Below are 11,445 nucleotides of genomic sequence, written 5' to 3'. Positions count from 1 at the left end.
TCATAAAATTCATACAAATTACCGGTCTGAATATAATTTACATTGCTGGAATTCTTATAATTTGTTGATCATTTTGAATATAAACATCATATATTTTGCATTAGACATACAAATTTTTAGATATTTTCTCCAGAGTAACTATGTTATCTTTTGTGCAAAATATATGACATTATTCAAAATATTCCTAGTCTTACAAGGAATCAGCAATGTCAATTATATTATCCTAACTTTAATCTGAGGTATTTAATAATAAATGTTAAAAACTCTTGAAGGGATGATTGGTGGGGGGAGGTTGGGACTGACCGCGTTGTTGGAAGGGCAAGGTGGGGGTACTTTGATTGACAGATAATTATGCATTGATTTTTTTTTATTAACTGAAGATATTTGTTTTAGCTCATAAAATTCATACAAATTACCGGTCAGAATATAATTTACATTGCTGGAATTCTTATAATTTGGTGATCTTTTGAATATAAACATCATATATTTTGCATTAAACATACAAATTTTAGATAAAATTTCTCTAGGTAACTATGTTATCAAAATATGTATTTACAAAATATTCCCTATCTTAAGGAATCAGCAATGTCAATTGTATTATCCTAACTTTAGTTTGAGGTATTATTTATTAAAATTTAGTGGTTTTCCCCAAAAATTTCTCAGAGGGAAAGAGCCGGCAGTGTAGTGTGAGAGAGTTGAGTCCATTATTTGAATGGACATTAACTGCTGTATTTCTCTATTTCTCTTAAGTATTAATTGTGTGCATGTACCATCATAAAATTAAGATGTTATTTTTAACATGGTATGTGCCTTCAAAAGTGGAGTTTGGGGTCGGGCGGTTTCTATTGGAATTAATCCCATATGTTCTGTTGTTCACTTAACACGGGACCCTCTGGGTTCTATTGACATGATTAAGTGAGGTTGCTAATATGTACAAAAATTCATTTGTTTATTACTGAATATTTATTTGATTGAATTAATGCTTGTATATGCTTAAATGAACAATGCAATCTATTAATAATACATAGAATATTAAAACACGCGAAGAGTGAGACGCAGGACGGGCATTGTTTCGTCATGTTTCCAACACCCGTGACTTAATGACCCTGGTTGTTGCTGTAATATAATTAATGTAAAAAAAATGAATATGTATGTATTAAGTAATGTTATTTAATGTTAATAAATGGAACAATGGAAGCAGCTAACCATTAATGTAAAGAAAACTAAATAGATTGGGAATGCCATCGTATGTAAGTGTGTACATGTGAAAACATTGTCATTTCTCTAATACATAAGAATATGAAAGCAACACTTACTGCTGTTCATATATGTTTTAAATAATACTTACTAATTTAAAGCAAAAATTCGATTTGCAAATGGTGGTAAAGCTTTCCCCAAAACAAAGGACAGCCAATGAATATTGTGCAAGTTTTACTCAGATGATTTCATCAATCAGGTTCAACTGTGGCTGAAGCTTTCCATAAAGATATCATAGCGGTTGCTGAAACTGAAGTTGCTGTTGAAGCTTCTTATGAAGCTGAATTTGATGGTTTAGGCCTTTCATTAATAAAGCTGTTGAAAGAACCTTTCACAGCCACTTTCTTATTCTCATGACACATCTTTATGTTGAGGTCATATGTGTTTTTCACTTCCCTGTTACTTTTAATGCTTCGTTCTGTTCATGGATCCAATTTCAGAAAATAATAATATGTTCATTGCTTGCTCCATATAATATCCACAGACCTCTCACCTTTCATATCGCTTTTAACACATCTAGTTTCTCGGATAAGGTTATACATGTACACCTTCCATATCTTTAGCTTTGAACCAAAGCACTACCACCACTTGCTCTCTTGCTCTTGCTGAATAGGGACTAAAATGCCGTAAGAAACCTGAGAAAGTTTTTTCCTGTTCCTGTTCAGATGCGCGGAAAACAAAAGACCGCCAAGCTCTGACTCTGTTTACCGGGTGATGCCTTACTACCACTCATATAGCCCAGCAAAATTTCTTTGCCCGGCAACTTCTATGCTTCTTTATTTATTTTATTTTTAATACATGTTGGGATTTGGTTATTACAGGTACTCCTTTGACTTATGACTACCCTAGGACATACCTAATCACTTCCCCAGTCGTACTAAAATTTATTCCAAATTACGAAAATTTTAACTCCATGTTAGTGTGGGATTGCGCTTGTGTACTGACCAATTTTTCGTTTGTAATTCCTTTTAAAATGGTTGGCAAAGCCTAAAAGTAAGAGTTTGTGGTGCTGAGAAGAAAAAAAGAGACACCCATTTTAGATTTTCTATGCATTATTAGTTGCATGCTCCTCGACTTCACGCACTCCGGGATTTGGATCCCAACCCCATCGTAAGTCGGGGACTGCCTATATTTACAGTACAGTCATGCCGTTGGGCTCGATCACATATACATCTGTGCCCCCAAAAAAAAAACCACTTCCGCGGACGCTTCGCTGACCACCACTCTAATACCCTGATGATGGAGCATTACCCATGATCCTTCCCATACTGGTCAGATATTATGTGTTAAAGAAATATCCTTCCTTAGGCTTTAGTAAGCATTTGCCTCCAGGTGTAATACGTTAACCTACATCTATTGAGGATAAAAATCTTTCACCTACAAATTGACAACACTTGCTGTAATCAGACATATCTAGTTGTGCCTCAACAATTGCAAACCCCAGTTGCAATCGGAGTTGCAATTTCAAATTCTGTGTCATTTAAGGAATAACGAAGTCTCTGGTGCACTGCAATCAAGATTAAGAGAAAACGACTCAGGCGCCCTGAAGCTTGGTGAGCAGGACTTAAGTGATGGGGACACAAGCACTCACACATGCCACTCATTCTGACAGACTTGACACTCACCACTTTGACAAGTTTTACCAACCAGTTGTGTAATGCTATCTAGTGAATTTAGTCAATATTGTCCAGTACACTGCAATACAGTGGTCCTTTTGGTTAACAATGGAACAAACCTGTACTGTACATGCAAGCAAAATGATTACGTAATTTCTAAATTATGTCTATTGAAAATATAGGTTGTTTTATACAGGTATTCCAATAAATCACTATCATACAAGAATCCTTAAGCAATGTAAGTTATATTCACTCAGGTAGTTTCAGTGGTAAATTATGAGAAGAGCTTAGTCACTCTTAAGTAATGATAAATAAACACGCAGGCAGGCCTTCAGCGCCAACCGGTCAACAAATCTTATCCCAAATAAATAAACAAACAAACACTAGACACTCTTTGTCACCCTCCCTCTCTTCCCATTGTTGCTACCTCCCTCCTTGTGTCTTCCAGACAAAAAGATTGGTGATACCTTTGTGCTAAGGTGTTTGGTTTTATATAATATCTCAGACTAAAGTTAGAGATTATAATTTGCATTGCTGGAATCCTTACAAGACAGCCAATAATTCTACCATAAACGCCAATATTTTGCTCAAGATATAAAATTGTAGTACATTAGTTTACAATACTGTAGTACATTTTATAATACAGGGGTCCCTCTTGTTAACGAGCACAACTGCTAACCTAAAACCATTGTTTCAATGGGTTTTGGGCACTGGTTCCAACTCACCGAAAATTGCCTCTAAATTCAACAAAAAAGGTAGAAAAAGTACACTTACTTTGAGGTGTGTATGTAGAAGGCTCCTGATGATGATGATGAGAATTAGAATGGGGTGGAGGAGAAGGAGAAGAGAAGGCATTGGGTAGAAGAGAAGTCACCCCATGGCCTATTTCACCTATAAAATTTTTAGTTCACTTGGTGTAATTCAAGATTATTTTCTTTAAATCAACACTGCACTGCATTAAATATTGTCAATATGTAAAATAAATTTCAAAATGACCAATAATTTCTTTGGAAACACAGAAAAAGCCGCTAGTTGAAGAGAGAGTCTCTGGGCAAGATGTTACCCACTGAAAACAGAGAGAGACTAACGCCTGTCTAGTGTGTTAACAGGTTGGATGGCACGCCAGAAACTAGTTTTACCTTCAATTATGTTCACACTGTTAAAATGACTAAAAAAAAGTTAATATTAAACTTTTTAAAATTAATGAATAGTATACCCTTGAAATTTACTAAAATAGTAAGGAATTTAACCCCTAAAACCGGGATACTGCATTGGCGAATAATATCATAGCTGGTGGACCGCCAAATGCAAGTAAAACATGTTGAAGTTGGTCAGAAAAACTCAAGTAACCGGGTTAAGAATCTTATGGAAGGCAAATCGCTAACTCCAGGATCACTGAACAGTATAAAGTTTTTCAACTGTATTTTTGGGTAGATTTATATAAATTTCTTCATTTATTTTCATCATTTACATGCACACACCATACTAAAACGTAAAAGAAATACTGTAAATGACTTTAGTGCAAAGCTAGAGTGCACATGTACTAATTTGATTACAATACTAAAATTTTTGTGTCTAGTGCTAATTATAGGTTGTTTATATTTAAATAAATCAACATCTTACAAGAATCCCAGCAATGTAAATTATATTCACCCAGGTCATCTCACTGGCTTTTTATAGAGAGGCTTATCACTTAAGAGCTGATAAATATACATCACAAGTAGACCCGGGCCTGTCCCAAACCGCCCTCCCCCCCACACCCTCCCCTTCCCTTCTCCCCATCTGCTGCTCAGCGCTGTTGATTCCTTTGTAAAACAGTGAATACTTTAAATATAAATGTCATGTATTTTGCACAAGAGATAAAAATTAATCACCTGTATCACATTACAGTAGTGATTTAAGAGTAAAAGTGTATACTGTATGTACGTATATAGTATTCCACATACACGTAAGTATAAATACACAGCTTATGTGATGATCGGACAACGTCCATTTCGGTTAACGTCACGTTTTCAAGAACGTATCTAGGACGTTAACCGGCGCATGACTGTATATGAAAATGTAATTTTATTTTATTTTTATTATAGTTTCGTTGTAAATTCGAATAAAATAATGACGTAAATTGAATTGGGTCCTAAATATAAATCGTCGTTGGTCGAACTGTCGTTATTGGAGTCTTTACTGTACAGTACAGTAATCCAGACTGAGAGGTACATGAGATTTGTACAGATTAAGGAGCATTTATCTATCTTTGTGTTAGAAGGTTTGCTTTATAATTCCCTCATTTGAACGGCTTCTGGTTGCAACATCGTCTTGACTTACTACCTTCTCAAGTACTGTACAGTGTCATCTGTAAACTTGGCAATGTGGCTCAATATATTTTCATCTGTCATTTATGTAGATCTCAAGCAGGGTGGATCCAAGGATAGAGCCTTGTGCTACACCACTAAGAACCTTTTTCCATTCAGAATGTACTGCATTTATGACCACCCTGTACTCCATTTATGACCACCCTTTGTGTCCAGTCTTTGAACCACTTGTTAATCCACTTAAAAATTTTGCCTGTGATACAATTTGGCTGGATTTTAGAGGCTACCTGTAAATGTGGGACTTTGTCAAGTGCCCGAGAGAAACCCATGTTCACACACTTATTCTCAAAAGTTTTCTCGTCCCCAAATTATATAAAACGGCATACCCACATCAGTTGACAGTCAGGGTTAGTTAGATCAAAGACTTTGTTTTACCACGAGGAGCAAAATTTAGACCACAACTGTACGGTGCATCCACTGGTAGGGGAGTGCATCCCCCTCTACAATCGAGTTGGAATGTTTCCTATACCTGGATAATCATCCCCCCTTACAATTAATGTAATTCTTAATATAACCGGGGGAGCACTCTGAGATTCTGAGTTTTCATTGTCTGGTGATTCTATCATTTTGAAGGGACATCCAATGAGAACCAAGGGATTAAAAAAATGAGTTTGTTTTGCACACGGGTTGTCCAAGAGAGGACGCCATTAATAAGTGTGTGTTTTTTTTATAAGTAATTGGTGGATTTTATCCTGGTAATTACTTTAGTGATGAAATAAGAACAATTTAGAGTAATGTCAAACTTATTTTCAAAAAGACCAACATAGTCTTGCTAGTCCCTTATCCCCTCCTTTGAGCTGAGATAGCTAGTGACATTGAGGTCTAACTGCTTCGGGTCACATGAGTTGGCACAATAGCGTTGGTAATGCAAGGTCGGCCTGTCAGGCCATACATATTATGGCAGTCCCAGCAAGTCAATTCTGCAAAACCATTGCTTTTTAAAACGATATAAAAGATGTATTTTGTTATGGTTTTGTTCAGAGGTGCATTTCTACAATCACAACAAATCTACACCAGTGACTGGTAAGTCTTGGTCTATGTAGTCTGTTACCATTTCAAGGAAAGTGAGTAAGTTTGTCAAGCAGGATAGTCTCCCTGATATCCTAGGTCGTATTCACAATCGTTAAGCCACCCGACTGATTGGGAGCGCCGTCGTGTGTGGTTATTCGGAGACGCCTACAGACTCGAAGTTAGTCCCAGTGGATGGGATTCCTATTGAGATTGTTGGAATAATTCATCAGGAGGGGGGTACCCATTATATGGCATTTGCAATGCATAAAAAATACCCTCTTAATTTTGATATATAGAGATAAAATAGAGTACTGTATACAGCATTCAAACCTGATAGGAAATGAGTTTGTTGGCGACTGAGTCTTATTTTCCATATACATAACTACATTGAAAGATTGTCAGTTATTTACAAGTGTTAAATAATTCCGGCTGATCATGAGGGTGTTGCCGTGCATCAACAATCAAACAAAGCTTTGTCTCTTATAACAGCTCCAGGTGTCAGATGCTTTGTCTTATATAATTTTCCCTTTTCTTGAATAAGGCTAACTAGAGCACTGTGCTGTTTAAAAGACAGCGGCATGCTGCATTCATGGCTATCCATATATACCACGTCGTGTTGTGACAGCTCACTTGTGGTATATGTATCAACCATTAGCCATCCTAGTGTGGCCAACAAATGGCTAAAATACAGCCTTCAAAACAACCTCACAAACACATGTGTGCATGCATGCACGTGCATATGTGTGTGTGTGATTGTTTGTTTGTTTGTTTATGGTAATATTTTGGGGGTACTTAATATCTGGGATGTGGCAACAGCCGATTTGGAAATGTTGGTGGCTCTGCCCGGAGGAATGGATACCGACCCATCGTAGTGCCCGAAGCACTTTCTTAAATAATCTCCCCCTACACAAACTTGGATCCCAATGGTCGGGCATGACAACTGTGAATATGGTCTCATGTTGTGATGCACTGATCAGACTGCTTGGTCGGGTATTGGATGATGGTGTCCCTTAAAATGTTCTCAATAGTTTGTGGATATAGTGAGTTGACATAAAGCAAGGGTCAGGTATATGTAGTGGGTGTGTGCCAGAGTTAGTTTTACTCCGACATGGACATTGGCCACCATTGCCTCCTCACTTGTTAAGAGAGCACTCAGATTGTTTTTTCTGTGGTGGGTTCCATCGTGTGTTTTGGGAGGAATGAGTCTTGAAGGAGGTCAAGGAATTCTTCTCCCTCAGCTTGTGTGGTAAGAGTCACCCAGTCTACTGTCTCATAATGAGAGCTTGTGTTCTGGATGACTCTATGGAGTCTGCCACTTCCCCTTGTGAGGCTGAGTCAGCCCTATATAACACACACCTACTGTCAGCTTCCTTTTGTTTTATGCTATTAGTTTACACTGAGTAGATTTGGATGATCAAATTTCATTTAGCTCATCATTTCTGGTTACTGTCTGGTGTTCCTTGACATACAGTAGTACACCACCACCTCTTGGAGCCCACTCCTTTCTGAATGGTGGGTGATACCTTGGTAAACAACTTTCACCATGCAACACATCATCTCAACCCCAGGACTGATCCCAGTGATGTCTGGCTGTTCTGTATCCACCTATGCACTCAATAGTTCAGTCTTATTAACTAGACTTGTGTCATTCTTGCACCAACACTAATTGGCTCAGTTTCTAATATTGTCCTTCTTGAAGGCTGTGAGCGTGAGCCTCGAGTGTTAGTAGAGTTACTCCCACGTATTTGGGGTTTTGTTCTCACTGGGTTACAAGTATTACTTAAAGCTACACTTGTGATGTGCAACTCTTATATAAAGTCCACAACATTTCTCAGTCTGTCCTCCCTAGGTACTTTTTAATGAGGCTGTCTTTGTTTATTTCTTATTGTTCTCTCATCACATGTGTTAGTCAGCTGCAACTGCCACATTATTACTGTGAGTGTTGATGTAACTTTCTTGTTAGTGTTTTAGTGTATCGTAAAAGCATAAAATCACTAACACCTGCGATGAACTGATATTCCAGCCCTGGTGTGCCACAAGAAATATGAACATTAGTTATTGCTGAAACTCAACTAAAAGTTAACCCAATGTGGATTGTAAATACAAAGTGTTTCTCAGTCATATTTTGTTTACTTTTAAGTATATTAATGACATTTAGCTCATTTTCAAAGCAGAATTTAATCATTAATCATTTATGATACTTGCAAATACTGCATGCCCTTCAAATTCGGGGGGCATTTCTATTTGTGTGCAAGAAAATGTATATTCCATGTATGTGTTCGCCCTAAGGACAATTATTTCTTATACCTGTATTGTATATATGTGTGTCTACACACATATATACAATACAGGTAAAGGAAAAAGCTCCCTGTCCAGGCTGCAAAAATGCCAGCAACTTTAAAACTACCCTTAGACAAGCTTGGTTACATCCAGGGTATCATCCGCAAGAATCGAGGTCTGCAAATTTGAAAGACATGCAGTACTATTATTTTTTACTTTGTTTCACTTCAGTTAAATAAACTTTTAGTTAAGTAATTTTGAAGAAAGCTGCTTTGTACATGTTTTAATTTTTGCATAGTAACAGTGCAGTACTTTATCTTAAGTAATATTTTCAACTACTTTCTCCTTCACTGCCTGAAGTGGACTTGATGTGAACTAGGCTAAAGTGAGCTGGACCTGAAGTTAACTGGACCTGCAGTGAGCTGGACCTCAGGTGAACTGGAACTAAAGTTAACTAAACCTGATGTTACTGGACCTGCAAGTAAAGTAGACCTAAAGGACTATCTGGTATTTATTTAATATTGTTCTGGTTGTAATATTAGGAAGGTTCTACCGGCATTCCCTAGTTTCTAAGGGTTCTGTTCCTGAAAAACCACCCCACCATCCCCTCCCCCCAGCTAGAAGGTGATAGGATATTTTCCGTAAAGGTGTTTTTTGGCTTATAACTTGCATTGCTGGAATCCTTGCAAGATAGCAATGAAGTTGAGTATAAACATCTCACAGTTTGCACTAGAGATAATTTTTTTAGTCCTTTAGCCAAGTACATTTGAGTACAAAGTGAGTACAGTTATATGTTGCTGAAAATTATGGCTTTTTCACAAGGAAATGTCTGTATAACTATCCCCAGTGGTTAGGATATTATGTCATGTATTTTAGGTGTTTTTTATATAATTATTTATCGTTTTTATACGTTTAGTACATTTGCTGGAAGATTTTTACAGCTGGTCCCTCCTTTTAGTTTTGATTTTTGAAGGTTCACTGTAATTGTCCTAGGGCAAACACTTGAAGGGAATATACATTTATTTGCACACAAGTAAAATTTACCTCCCCCCAACCCATCAGCAAATGATATTCGTGGATTTGGCAATTTATGGCTGTTTTGAGACCCAAACTCCACGAATTTTAAGGGCATGCTGTACTGTATGTATAATATTTTTTTAAGGATTAAAATTCTTGCTTTTCCGTTGATCATTACGATGAAAGATAGCTCCTTGGTACAGTACAGAGTGAGGGATTGCCTGTTGTATGACTTCAGACTACTAAAGTTAATTGAAAGGAATGGCTGTATTTTACTAAATTAATGGATAGGGGAAACTGCCGGAGATATGATTGATGAGTATTACAGTGAAGGAGGGAAAGCTGTTGGATGCATACCGTAACTAAAGACAATACTGAAATATGAGCAAGAGAAAAGGCTGGTGATGTGAATTAAAACTGTGCTGAAGTAATGTATAAGTGAGGAAAACTTGACTAGAATGTAAGACTTATTGTACTGAAGCAGAAAAAGAGTGAGGGAGGACTGTAGACTAGACTGAAGTAATGATTTGTACTACTTAATCTGCACTTGATTTATTTCTTTCGTTTCTTCCACATCCTAGGTTAGGTTTATCAGAGCCAACCATATAGAGTCATCTGACACCACCATAGTTTCATCTATCAACTGCAGCTGACCCCAACATGAAGGGCATTTCATCCATCAACTGCATCAGAACCCCTTTCCCCTACCCCTTTAGAGCGGGGGTCAGAAGTCTGTTCTGGGAAGTACCTTACTCTCGGAGCATTATAACTCTGGGTTTATGGCTCGGACATTTCTGTATCTGGGATAAGGAGCTTCCTGGAGGAGGCGACTGGCCCTAGGAGCAGCAATTGCTGTATCTAGGTGTCAGCGTTAGGCTGCTTAGGTTCCCTTTTTTTTTAAGGATCTTCAGGCGTGCCTCTTCAAGGATAAACTGAATCCTAGGACAAGGAGAGCCGGTCCTGAAGCAGATTGGTACCATTTTTTTTATCCTTTTGAGCTGGGGTCAGGGGGCTTCTTCCTAGAGGTGATTGGCTTTTGGACCAGCATGCTTGTTTGTCCAGTGGTTCCAGGAGTCAGGATCCTCTTAGGGGAGAACCTTGGCCCTCGGACCTGGCATCAGCCAGGTTCAGGGACTCCCCTTTTTTTCTCATCTTAGGCTCAGTCTAAGGTGTCCTCTCAGTTCATAGTGGCTGGGGCACTGACAACAGTTTACCTCACCTTATGAATCTGTGAAGGGCACCTAAGACTTCTTTCACAGGAGCTGTTGTATCTCCTGTCTTAGAAATCCATTGATATCTAAGATCAGAGATAAAACCACACTAGTATGAAAGAAGTCTTAGGTGTCCTTCACAGGTTCATAGGGTGAGATGAACTGTTTTCAGTATCCCAGTCACTAGGAACCTATGGAGGTGATCTTAAGGCCAAGCCTAATTCCAAGAAAAGGGACTATGTCCCTCAGAACTGGGGGGTGGGGATTGACCCCCCATCCATAGGGGGGGAGAACCCTCCAAAGGGGGAGACCCTCTCCCCCAAAGGGGGGGGGACCCCACCCCCAAAGAGGGACCCCCCCCCCGGGGGGGAGGACCCCACCCCCCAAAAGGAGACCCCCCTCCAAAGCATTTTGTGATTTTTAAATAAAACTAAAATTTCAATATAACTTTTATTTATACTTACAAACATTTGTGTGTGTGTGTTTGTTTGTATGTGTGTTTGTATGTGTGTGTGTTTGTTTGTTTGTGTGTGTGTGTGTGTGTGTTTGTTTGTGTTTGTGTGTGTGTTTTTGTTTGTGTGTGTGTTTTTGTTTGTGTGTGTGTTTGTTTGTGTGTGTGTGTGTGTGTGTTTGTATGAGTGTGTGTGTTTGTGTGTGTGTGTAGGGTAAAGGCAAATGCAGTAG

General features: G+C 38.2%; 1 long non-coding RNA gene across 1 annotated transcript in view; it reads left to right on the top strand.

Annotated features, from left to right (window-relative positions):
* The window catches only part of LOC121879689, a 16,978-nt gene extending 5,920 nt beyond the window's left edge, over positions 1 to 11,058 (top strand). The window contains exons 2-3 of the long non-coding RNA XR_006091394.1: positions 8,894 to 9,040; positions 10,132 to 11,058. This is a non-coding gene — a long non-coding RNA (uncharacterized LOC121879689). The remainder of the gene's footprint in view (positions 1 to 8,893; positions 9,041 to 10,131) is intronic.
* Positions 11,059 to 11,445: the final 387 nt, after the last annotated feature.

Source organism: Homarus americanus, unplaced genomic scaffold (assembly GCF_018991925.1).
Source record: "Homarus americanus isolate GMGI-L3 unplaced genomic scaffold, GMGI_Hamer_2.0 scaffold42643, whole genome shotgun sequence".
Taxonomy (NCBI): domain Eukaryota; kingdom Metazoa; phylum Arthropoda; class Malacostraca; order Decapoda; family Nephropidae; genus Homarus; species Homarus americanus.
Note: the sequence above shows the minus strand (reverse complement) of the source record. Positions and strands in the feature narration are given on the sequence as shown.